The sequence below is a fragment of the Halichoerus grypus genome, chromosome 12, assembly GCF_964656455.1.
Source record: "Halichoerus grypus chromosome 12, mHalGry1.hap1.1, whole genome shotgun sequence".
Lineage (NCBI taxonomy): Eukaryota > Metazoa > Chordata > Mammalia > Carnivora > Phocidae > Halichoerus > Halichoerus grypus.
In genome coordinates this window covers 75,895,786-75,908,136 of record NC_135723.1, presented here as the reverse complement: position 1 = coordinate 75,908,136, position 12,351 = coordinate 75,895,786, and the positions used below count along the sequence as shown (strand labels likewise).

General features: G+C 34.4%; 1 pseudogene; it reads left to right on the top strand.

The window, feature by feature from the left end:
- The first annotated feature begins 4,785 nt into the window (after window positions 1-4,785).
- LOC118526132 (U6atac minor spliceosomal RNA) lies at window positions 4,786-4,897 on the top strand (annotated as a pseudogene).
- Window positions 4,898-12,351: the final 7,454 nt, after the last annotated feature.

Sequence of the window (12,351 nt, the reverse complement as noted above, 5' to 3'; positions counted from 1 at the left end):
GCACCTGGGTGGCTCAGCTGAGTGGTGGGCTCTTGATTTTGGCTCAGGTCATGATCTCAGGGTCCTGGGGTCCAGCCCCCTGGCAGCCTCTGTGCTCAGCGGGGAGTTAGCTTGAGGATTCTCTGTCCTCTCCTTCTGCCCCTCCCCTCACTCTACCTCTCTCTCTGTAAAATAAATAAATAAGTCTTTTTTAAAAAACACATTTCATTTATTTGACAGAGAGAGTACGCTCACAAGTAGGCAGAGCAGCAGGCAGAGGGGCAGAGAGAGGCAAGGCTTCTGCTGAGCAGGGAGCCTGACATGGGACTCGATCCCAGGACCCTGAGATCACGACCTGACCCGAAGGCAGATGCTTAACTGACTGAGCCACCCAGGTGCTCCATAAATAAATAAGTCTTAAAAAAAAAAAAAAAAAAAAAACTGGACTGACCTTGATTCAGGTGTCCACACTGATCCAACCACATGTGACCAAAAAAAAGGTCACGTGGTATAAAGCCAGACTGGCCCTTCAGTAATCACTGTGGATGGGGCATTTTCCCAGAAAAAAGAAAATGGTCTAGACTAGCCAGGAACTCCTATTCTCCTTCACCATTCAACTGAATAAGCTATTCAGTAGAACATTTTATCCTCCAAAATAGTGTGGGGGGGAATACCATTTATGGTCTCACCTCTCACTCTTCTTTACACATGATTGCATTTCAACCACAACCCTCTAATACCACCCCTATACTCAGCAACTCAAAGTTTTTTCTTTAATCTCTCTTCAAATTTTCCAGCTACTTTTAGGCATTGCCATCAAGTATTGATCAATGCTTTCTTTCTGATTTTATCCCAGATACCTTGCTACCTACCATTAGCAGTCTTATTTGTCAAATGAACAATATATATTTATTCCAACTACTAATGCATAGTTTATAAGTATTCAGATTACTGAAAGCAGATGGATTTTTACTAGCAAAACTCTAATAAATTTGATTTCAAACAGTTAACACTGCTAGGAGCTATCAGATCTGAAAGCAATTATCTTACAGAGTACTTTTTGTCTAAATCATACAGTATATCATGCTACCTATGTGATGCCAAACAACATCCAAACTCCACCCAGGACAGAACACCAGTGTGGCATACAAATGTGTCCCTAACTATAAACTAAGTAACAGCATGTTTTGCCATGATAACCATTTTAGATTCAATTAACCATAAATAATAAATTGGCAACAAGTCCTCCAAATATGTTCATGTGAATGGGATCATATTGTGTGTGTATTTATTTATTTACCTGTCATTTTTCCTTGCCCCAAAATATAGCATCAACAATTTTTGCAGAAAAGAATGCTGAGTAATTTTGACCAAATATCATGTGTCATAATATTCAGTTGAGAAACCACTGTACAGTTTCAGGGCAAAAAGTAGTCATTAAATCTCTGAAAACTCTGCAAGATAATTCTAATTCTGGTGTTCCCTTTGTTGTAGCCAAACAGAAAATAGTCTTCATTATTAAAAATTCATCTATCACTAGCAATAATTACTTTTTAATTAATAATTTTAAGTTAATTACGTATTATAAAATAAAAAGTAGACTGATGTTACAGGAACCGACAAGCTGGGCTGCCAGCCTTCTTTGTGTTATTATGCAAATCATGCACTTGATGCTAAAAACACACTGTATAGTAATCTTAGAGATAAAATTTAATACACAGAAAGTTATCTTGACCATTTTATATTCAGCTCCCTTCAGTTTTTTTTTACAAAGATAATAGCAATTCTGCAATTGGTTTAAAGCATATAACTGTAGGAATAGACAGACCTTGAGAGAGCACTAATAAACACTCCTCCCCTCAGAAAGAACTACATGGAATTAATTTCAGGAGGTGAAATAACCCCTACTTTTAGAAACTGACAAAGGAGCTTCTACAAGCTCTTTAAAAACTCTGACTTCCAAAGATCCAATCCTCTTTGTCCTATCACTCATGTTTCATATCACTGATTAAGTCTATTTTCTTTTATTCCCTTTCAACACACAAAGGAGTACTTTAATTTTAAAGAATTGTATTTTTCCCCAGCCAAATGATTCTAGTTCCTCTGTCATTTTACATGAGCAGGCTAATTCCTAAGTCAATTTGAGTTTTTTGGATGACTCCAATCTTTGGCAACTGCTAAGAACTACAGAAGACACAAACACTGCATATCACAAAATACTCGACTCTGAGAAATTAATACTCTTGTTGACAGTAATATATATGCATATGTAGTAATAAAGATTTTTGAAGCAAATAAAAGACCTGTAATATTCAATATAACCAGATTCCAAATATATTTTAAATAAAATAATCTCTATGAAAAGTTAGCAAGATGAGAAACATGTTGTTGGGAATTATAAAGCCAGGCTTCCTGGAGCCTTTGGACCTGGAAATAATCCTTTAGTAACCAATAAATTACTTTTAAGTGAAGAGGGGGAAAAGCAAACATTTGATGTGTGAGAGGAAAGCAGATATACACTTCAAGTTCTGCAGAGATAAAGGGTGATTCATTTGAATTTATAAACCATCACGTCTAGAAGGTTGCTGAACAGCGGAAAGTACCGTAGGCTAGCTTCCGAGAAGAGGAGTGTAGTACGACTGGAATGCAGAGTTTGATCTCATAGGAAATGAAAGATAACGCCAGGTTCTTAAATGAGGAAGTCACTCTTTTATAGCAATGCTTTTGGCATCACTTTATAGATTTCATTCCAAATAACCATGTAATTAAAATTGGACCCTAGCTTTTATTAATTTCTGGTTATGAAAAATACCCCCAAAAGGAAAATTAATTTCTTCTTCAATTATCTATTTAGAGACATCTATTTCAAGCATACTTGAATAAAATGAAAGACATGAGGTTCTATGCCAATTAATCTAGTATATAATCTTCTAAAGAAAGCTAAAAGTTCAAAAATTATATAATGAGATACAAGATACAATTTTTCATAAAATTGACAGAAAAAAATTAATATGTATAAATGTGAATGTTCTGAGACAGGGAGAGTAGAATCAAAGTAAATAAAATATATATCCTTAGGACTTCTTAAAGGAAGAGAACAGTTTCCTTTAAAAGAGTTATATAAACAATGAATAGTCAAATAATATTCTGAATTGCCTGTAGATGTTACTATTTGTGTTTCTGGAATTAAAACATTTTTTGAAGATTTTATTTATTTATTTGTGAGAGAGAGAGAGCAAGCACGCACAAGCAGGGGGAGTGGTAGAGGGAGAAGCAGATTGCCCCGCTGAGCAGGGAGCCTGATGCAATGTGAGGCTAGATCCAGTGTCCTGGGTTCGTGACCTGAGCAGAAGGCAGACACTTAACTGACTGAACTACCCAGGGACCTAAAACATGGAACTAAAACTTTTTTTGTTGAGAAATTATTTTAATGGAATGATTATCCTGAAATACTATACAGACTGTTTTGGAGCTTTGTGTTGTTGTTGTTGTTGTTGTTGTTTTTCCCTTTACAAACTATAATCACCTATTTTAAGCTTTGTGTTTTTTTCTTTTACAAAATTATATTCACCTATTTCCTGTCACTATTTTAAACAAGTAATTTATTACTTATTCTAGCTTTTTTAAATGATAGAAAGCATACTAACAAATTTTTTTATATAATAGACATCAGAAATACATTTTTGACACATTGCTAAATGGCTCAAAAAGAAAAATATCTAGGGCACCTGGGTGGCCCAGTTTATTAAGTGTCTGCCTTTGGCTCAGGTCATGATCCCAGAGTCTTGGGATCGAGTCCCACATTGGGGTCCCTGTTCAGTGGGGAGTCTGCTTCTCTGCCCCTCTCCTGGCTCATGCTCTCTCTCTTGCTCACTCTCTCTCTCAAATAAATAAATAAAATCTTTAAAAAAAAAGAAAAAAGAAAAATGAACTGGCTTTCAAGATATGGTCCCATGACCAGCAATATCAACCTTATCTGGAAAATGCTGAATGAAAAACTATGGGGATAAGACCCACCAATCTGATAAGCCTCTAAGGTAATTAAGATGGAAGTTAAAATTTGAGAACAACTTACATTAATGTGTTATATCTAAATGTTGCTTTACTAAGATACTCATACATGTAACATTTTATATATTTTTTTGAAAACTTATTAAATGTGGTTGCAATCTATTACTTTTTTTTCCATAGTAATGCATTTTATCTGCCACACAAATAACCCTTTCATGAAAAATTTAAATTGGCATGGCACTGAGTTGTTCTAAGAGTTTATGAGTAACAAATATGCTAGAAGTACAGGAAATGTGTAAGTTTTAAGTAATACAAAAATCTTGATTACAATTACCTACATAGAAAATATATGATTCTGTTTTATACTAGAAGATAAATGTTAGCTTAAGCCACTATGCCTAGCAAACATATATATGACAAACATACATGACAATATTTGTCAAAATTATTAAATCATATATATAATTGTTTAATTTTATTATATGTAATTTATATCTCAATAAAAGTGATAAAAATTTAAAGTATTACTTTACCAGTACACAAAAACTCCTCTCTCCCATATTTACACAATCTCCAAGAAATTCCTTTTGTCCTGAGTTAAATGTTATTTCTAAATTATATCATGATTTATCAACCTAGATAAGCCAAGCAAAGGCAGTCCTGGAAACATTCCAAATTTGATAATTTAGCTTTGAATATGACAAAAGTAAAGTAAACTGATCTAAAAAAAGTTTAACCCTAGCCATTTCAGAGGAATCAGGAAAATTATTCTATCTCTTATTGATGCTAACATAATGAATCCATGAACAGAGAGATCAGCATTTTCCTTAATAAGGATAGAAAAGTTCTTATAATACATACTGTTTAAGCATTGTCATCCACTTTGTGACACTAAAGATGGGCCTATAGTAAATGCATGGGCTTTTAAGTCAGATGGACATGATAGTTAATACACTCTTCAACATGTAATAATTTTGGTCAAATTACTAAATCTCTTCCAGCCTCAATTTTCATAATTGTATGTTAAGACTAAATGGATTAACATCAGTGTAGTACCCAGCATAATAGCAGGTATTCAAAAACTGGATAACATTGCTATTTGTCTTTAGATGATGCCATGTGACTCTATAGTTTCCCCCATCCTCATTAATTCTGATATAACGTGATTGGCAATTGCATTCTATTCTTCTCCCACATCCTCAAATAGGGATGACCCAAAAACTTCTTAGTTTTTATCTTCTGGTGAGGACTGGTAGGCTTGAAGCAAGAAGGGGAAAAAGCAGGTAGGTGAGGGCAAGTTCTCTGCCTTCAGTATTTTCTATGCCCAAATTCCAGTATTGAGCCAATGAAACGGATGCCAATTCATGGGGTTAATACTGGAATTGCTGCTGGGCCCCTGGAAGTCCCTGGCAGTCACTGGAATTAGAAGAATTTCCATGCATAAAGAAATAAACCAGAGTGGAGAGCTACCTCCAGGCAATGCCCACAGTGGTAGCTATAATCTGAATGGATTTAATCTGCCCAGCCAGACCCCTGGAAATTCCAAGGGATGGTTGTACAGGCTCACTCAGTCTTTTTATTAACCTTGCAATAACTGCATCTCCGTATTTTTCATAATGAAGCTTTGTGGACTCTGCTTATTACATTATGATAGGGTCTTACTCTATGTGATAATGTATTAATCATCCCTTTTTATTTTCTGTTTTTCTGATGCTTTCACATCTTGGGGCCTGGCTGACCCTAGAGAGACTGTCCCTCCCAGGGCTAAATTAATTCCTAGAAATAGTAAAAGACTTGCCTTGGAACATGGCTTTCATATTTCAAAATAACCAATTCTGAGCTCATACCCAAAACTCCTTTATAGTGTTCTTATATTCTAAACCACTATTCTGCTCTATTCCCCCCAGGGCCAGGTACCAGACAACTAGAGACACCTCTGTACTGGGAGCCCAGTGACATTACTTAAATCAGCCAATCCTAACCCTGCTTATCCTGCCTTCCTTGCTTTTCCCAGGGAAACAGCAATAATGGTTCTTGCCCACATTTTCCCCTCATGCCCTGTGCCTCCTGACTGACCCTGGTGCTTCCCTGTGTGGTCCCTTCTATGGCAGGTATGTCGCCTCCTCTTTGGAACTATGAGTAACAAACTATCAAAAGACAATGGGGCGCCTGGGTGGCTCAGTTGGTTAAGCGACTGCCTTCGGCTCAGGTCATGATCCTGGAGTCCCAGGATCGAGTCCCGCATCGGGCTCCCTGCTCGGCAGGGAGTCTGCTTCTCCCTCTGACCCTCCCCCCTCTCATGTGCTCGCTCTCTCTCATTCTCTCTCTCTCAAATAAATAAATAAAATCTTAAAAAAAAAAAAAAAAAAGGCAATGGTCTCAAGATCTGTTGGCCTCACCATACCTGAATAATAATAAAATCTACATTTTAAAACAAAAGTAACAAGACATTTAACCAGTACTTCTCAAGCTTTAATATGCAAAAGAATCGCATGGACACCTTGTTAAAATGCAAATTATGAATCAATAGATCTGAAGTATGGACTTGCATTTCCAACAAGATTATGCCAAAGCTTCCAGTGTATGGACCACGCTTTCTATAGCAGAGTACTAAACTAGATACGCCCAGTTTCAATATTCTGTCTTATGTGAATTTTGGCGAGTTATTTTACCTCTTCACAAATGGTTTCCTTCCTTATACAATGAAAATTAAAAAAAAATAGGCCTACCTAATAAGGATAACACATGAGGCAATATGGATAAAACAACAAATTTTCTTTAAGCTATGATTATATGTAAAGCTATGAAAAGTATAAACTGCCATGTAAATTATGTCAGCATATAAACTACTTGTATTTCACCCTTAAATACTATGGAAATAGCAATTTACATTTGGAATGCTTGTTATGGATTTTTTTATATGTTTATTAAAGTAAATCTCCAAAGATCACTTCCCCTTAACTTCATTAACATTATTTCTTATCTTCAAATACAGTTGAAAGTAATAAAATTAAAACTCTCTAAACATACAGATACTATTGGTAACCCTCAACTTCAGAAAGATCTTCAAAATTAAATGCTATTTTGAGGTTTTGTTGCCCAGAGCACAAAGTGACTCAAAGTATAACTACAGTTAGCCCTTGAACAATGCAAGGATTAGGGGAGCCAAACGCCCACACAGTCAAAAATCCAGATATAATTTCGACTCCCAAAAAACTTAACTACCAATGGCCTACTGTTGACCAGAAGCCTTACCAATAACAGAAAGTCAATTTACACATATTTTGTATGTTCTATGTATTATATACTGCATTGTTACAATAAAGTTTTAAAACAACCAATTTTTAAAACATTTATAATACCACAAATGTTTGAATGTATAAGTTCAGAGGCACAAAGAGATTTTAAAAATATTTTGCTCACTATGGGGTTGTTCTCTCCAAAATGTCTGAAGTTCTGCATAATGAAAACACTTTAATTTTTATGTTCTAGGTAGCAAGTATTTCAGCACTACCCCACACTAACTATAATAATTTAATTTGCCTGACTTATTTTGTGATGAATTATAGTAGTAGCAGTAACATGCTGCTCTTCAAAACAATGAGAGCATATTTATGACACAGAACTGTTTAATTAGTCTCCTTTTTCAAGATTTATTACCTGTCAATTAGCTAAACCATCCTTCTGAAAACACATTTCTTGTGGTAGCCATTTAAATTATAAGTGTACTCTTAAAGATACTAGGTGCTATAAATCTTGAAAAAATTCACTGTCATATTTGTTATTTTGAAAAGAAAAAAACAGTCCACATTTCAGAAAAGGTACTCAGAACCTATATTCAAGAGAAAATATTATGGAAAGGGTTTGGGGGGTCACTTATTTTGATTAAGTTGTACATTAAGTGTTAGTTCTTAATTAAAAGGTGAAATATTTCTATATCATAGGGCCATTCTTCATTTAATATTGCTTAAAATATTGCTGTTTTGAGTTTTGAGGGTTTTTTTTTCTTTTCAAATAAGAGGCCAAAGAGAGTACAGTGACTGAATATTAATGTTGTAATAATGCTGTAACTCAAAGTAAAGATGAAAGCTATTTTTAGATCTTCCATTTTAGTTCTGCTTAAAGTGATTATAAATTTTCATTCTGTGGGGACTTCTGTGTGGTAAAACTCATTCATTCTGTCACAAAAATAAATTTACTTCTAGAAAATATTAAACATAATTCAATAAGTACTAATAGCATTACTAAAGCTTAAGTAAGGTATTTTCCTTACTTCATTTTCCAATAATTCATTATGCATCAATCCAGCTAAATCTAATGGTCATTAGGTTCCAACTGCATAAACTAAATAACAAATACCATTTATCCATTATGTTTTGTTCTGTTAGATGTGTGGAAAAAGCTCTTAAATGATACAAACAGAAAACAAAGATAACAAAGTCAGATAAGAATACTACAAGAAAACTACAGGTCAATATTCCAGATGAATACAAATGCAGAAATTCTCAATAAAATACTAACAAACCAAAAAAAAAAAAAAAAAAATACTAACAAACCAAACTCATTAATACATTAAAAGGATCATACACCGCAATCAAGTGAGTTTTATGCCTGAAATGCAAGGATGGTTCAACACACCCAAAATAATAAATGTGATATACCACATTAATAGAATGAAAGATAAAAATCATATGATACTCTACTCTCAATGGATTAAAAAAAAACATTTGGCCAAATTCAATAACCATTTGTGATAAAAACTGTCAACATAGTGGGAAGAGAAAAAACATACCTCAACATAATAAAGACTATATATAACAAGCCCATAGCTAACATCATAATCAATGGTGAAATACCAAATCTTTACCTCTAAGATCAAGAACAAGGCAAGCGTCCCCACTATCACTGTTCCTATTCATCATAATACTGGAAGTCATAGTCTAAGCAATTAGGCAAGAAAAAGAAATAAAAGATAGCCAAGTTAGAAAGGAAGAAATAACACTATCTTAATTTGCAAGTGACATGATCTTAGATACAAAAAAATCATAAAGACTCCACCAAAATACTCAGAACTAATCAACAAATTCAATAAAGTTTCAGAATACAAAATCTGCATACCAAAATCAGATGGAGCCAAGGCTTACAAATCCTCCAGGAAAGCTGGCCTTGTAGTTGGCTTATAATATCCTAGCCTTAACAGTGATGAGAAAGGTCATTTGCACACAAGACAGGAATTTAACAAATTCTGGAGGCCTCATAAAGAATATAATTCATTCATATTTATAAGTACTGCTCTTAAAATCTAATGAAAACAGTCCCTTGGGGGGTGCCTGGGTGGCTAAGATGGTTAAGCGTCTGACTTGATTTTGGCTCAGGTCATGATCTCAAGGTCCTGGGATTGAGCCCTGCACCTCTGAGCTCCGTGCTTAGTGGGGAGTCTGCTTGAGGATTCTCTCTCTCCCTCTCCCTCTCCCTCTGTCCCTCCCCCGACTCACACACACTTATGGGTGACCTCTCTCTCTTCCTCAAATAAATAAATCTTTAAAAAAGAAAGAAAGAAAACAGTTCTCTTCAGTGAGTTTGCTAGCAATCTGACTGACTAAAATAAGGGCTTTAAAAAATCCCATACAAGAGTTCTGAAGAAAACTTCTAGACAGAAATTCACTCTGTGGCCTTAGAAGTTGATCAGTTGTTTATGGTTCTATCCTTATAAAACAAATTCAAGAAAAGGTATATGGATAATTAAGAATAGTAGTGTATCCATGAAATAATCAGTACAAATCTAATGAGAATGGCATTTTTATAATCAAAAATAATCTTTGGAAATAATTTATGATGACAAGGAGGACCCTGGCAGGAAAATTTGTTGAAGATTTTGTAAAGAACAGAAGAAATTACTGATATTCTTTCAGTGTAGTTCTAGGACTTCAACAGATGCTCTTAGGTATTATCAGAATATATAAAAATGTACACCACGATTGCTCCTGTGTTGAGTAGGCTAATTTACGTGTTGGGATTTTTTTAAAGATTTATTTATTTTTTGGGGGGGAAGGAGGGACAGATGGAGGGGGAGAGAGAAAATCCCAAGCAGACTCCTTGCTGAGCTTGGAGCTGGGATCCTGACCTTAGCAGAATCCAAAAGTCGGATGCTTAACCGAATGAACCACACACGTGGCCCTACATCTTTTGTGATTTTCTTTGTAATTCCAAATTCCAATCATTAATTGCTGGCCTATAAGAAAACAATTGATGTTTGTATATTAACCTGTATCCTGCAACTCTGCTATGCTTGCTTAATACTTAGGAGAGTTCCCTATAAATTATATGGAGTTCTCTACATAGACAATCATGTTATCTGTAAATAAAGATAGTTTAATTTCTTTTCAATCTCTATACTTTAAATTTCTGTACTTTATCATACTTTGTATGATTTCTATTATTGTAATTTGTTATGGTGTGTTTTCTGGCTCAGAATGTGCCTTATCTTGGTAAATATTCACATGGGCTTGAAGATATTGTATATTCTTCCACTGTTGAAGTATTCCAAAAATACAAACTAAATCAAATTGATTGATAGTGATGTTCAGTTCCACTATAGACTTACTAATTTTTTACCTGTTAGATCGGTCAACTAACCAAGAGAAGAATGTTGAAGTCTCCTATAACAGTGATTCAACCATTTTTTCTTCTCAGTTCTACACATTTTACCTCATATATGCTGATTCTGTCTTATTAGTTGCATATACATTAAAAAATTATGTCGTCTTAGAGAATTGACCCCTTTATTATTAAATAATGCTCCTCCTTATCCTTATAATCTTATTTGTTCTGAAATCTGCTTTGAAATTAATATAGCTATTACAACTTTTTGATTAGTGTTACCATGCTATACATTTCTCCATCTCTTTACTTTTAATTTCTTTGAATCTTCATATTTAAAGTGGATTTCTTGTAGGTAATATATATTTGTCAATAGTCAGTTAACCAACTCTAATTAAATTGGTGCAGACAATTCATATTTAAAATAATTATTGCTATATTTAGATATATAGCATATTTGTAATAGTTATTTATTTCTTGCATTTGATCTCCCCACCCACTTTATTGATGTATGATTCACAAGTATATATTGCACATATTCAAGGTGCAAGACATGTTTTAATATATATATACATTGTGAAGTGATTATCACAAAGTAATTAACATATCCATCATGTCACATAGTTAACAGTTTTCTGTGTGAGAAGGACATTTGAGATTTAATCTCTTAGCAAATTTTAAGTATAAAAGTATACCTGATTTCAAGTATTTCAAGTATAAAATACATTATTATTAATTATATTTACCATACTGTACATTATGTCTGCAGAAGTTATTTATCTTAAGACTCAAAGTCAACATCTCCTCCCTTCTTCCAGTCCCCAGTCCCTGATTACCACCATTATACTCTCTGCTACTCTGAGTTTGACTTTTTATATTTCACATATAAGTGAAATCATGAATTGTTTGTCTTTGTACCACACTGTTTGATTAGTACAGCCTTGAAATATATTTGAAATCAAGGAGTGTGATGCTTGCAGCTTTGTTCTTCTTGCTCTATATTGCTTTTGTTTTAGGGTTTTCTATATGTAAGATCATGTCATCAGGAAATAATGTTACCAATGTTACCTCTTTCTTTCCTACTTTGATGATTTACATTTCTTTTCCCTGCATAATTGCTCTAAGATCTCCATTACTACATTAAATAGAAGTGGTGAGACTGGGCACCTTTGTCTTGTTCCTGATCTTAGAGAAAAAGTTTTCAGTTTTCCAACCATTGATAAGTAAGGTGTAAGCTATTGGCTTGTAAATGTGGCCTTCTTTACCTCATTTGTTGAGCATTTTTTTTTTTTCATGAAAGGGTGTTAAATTTTGTCAATTTTTTTTTCTGCATCTATTGAGATGATGAAAGGATTTTTATAGTTCATTATTTCATGTGCCATATCACATTTACTGACTTGTGGATGTTGAACCATTCTTTTTTTTTTTTTTTTTTCCAAGATTTATTTGTTTATTTGAGAGAGAGAGCATGTGGGCGGGGGGGAAGGCAGAAGGAGAGGGAGAGAAAATCTCAAGCAGACTCCCCGCTGAGCATGGAGCCTGACATGGGGCTCAATCTCAGGACTCTGAGATCATGACCTGAGCCAAAATCAAGAGACAGACACTTAACTGACTGAACCACCCAGCAACCCAATGTTGAACCATTCTTGCATCCCAGGAATAAATTTGACTTGACCATGGTATATGATCCTTTTAATGTAAAGTTGAATTTGGTTTGTTAATATTTTGCTGAGAATTTTGCAACTCTGTTCATCAGGAATA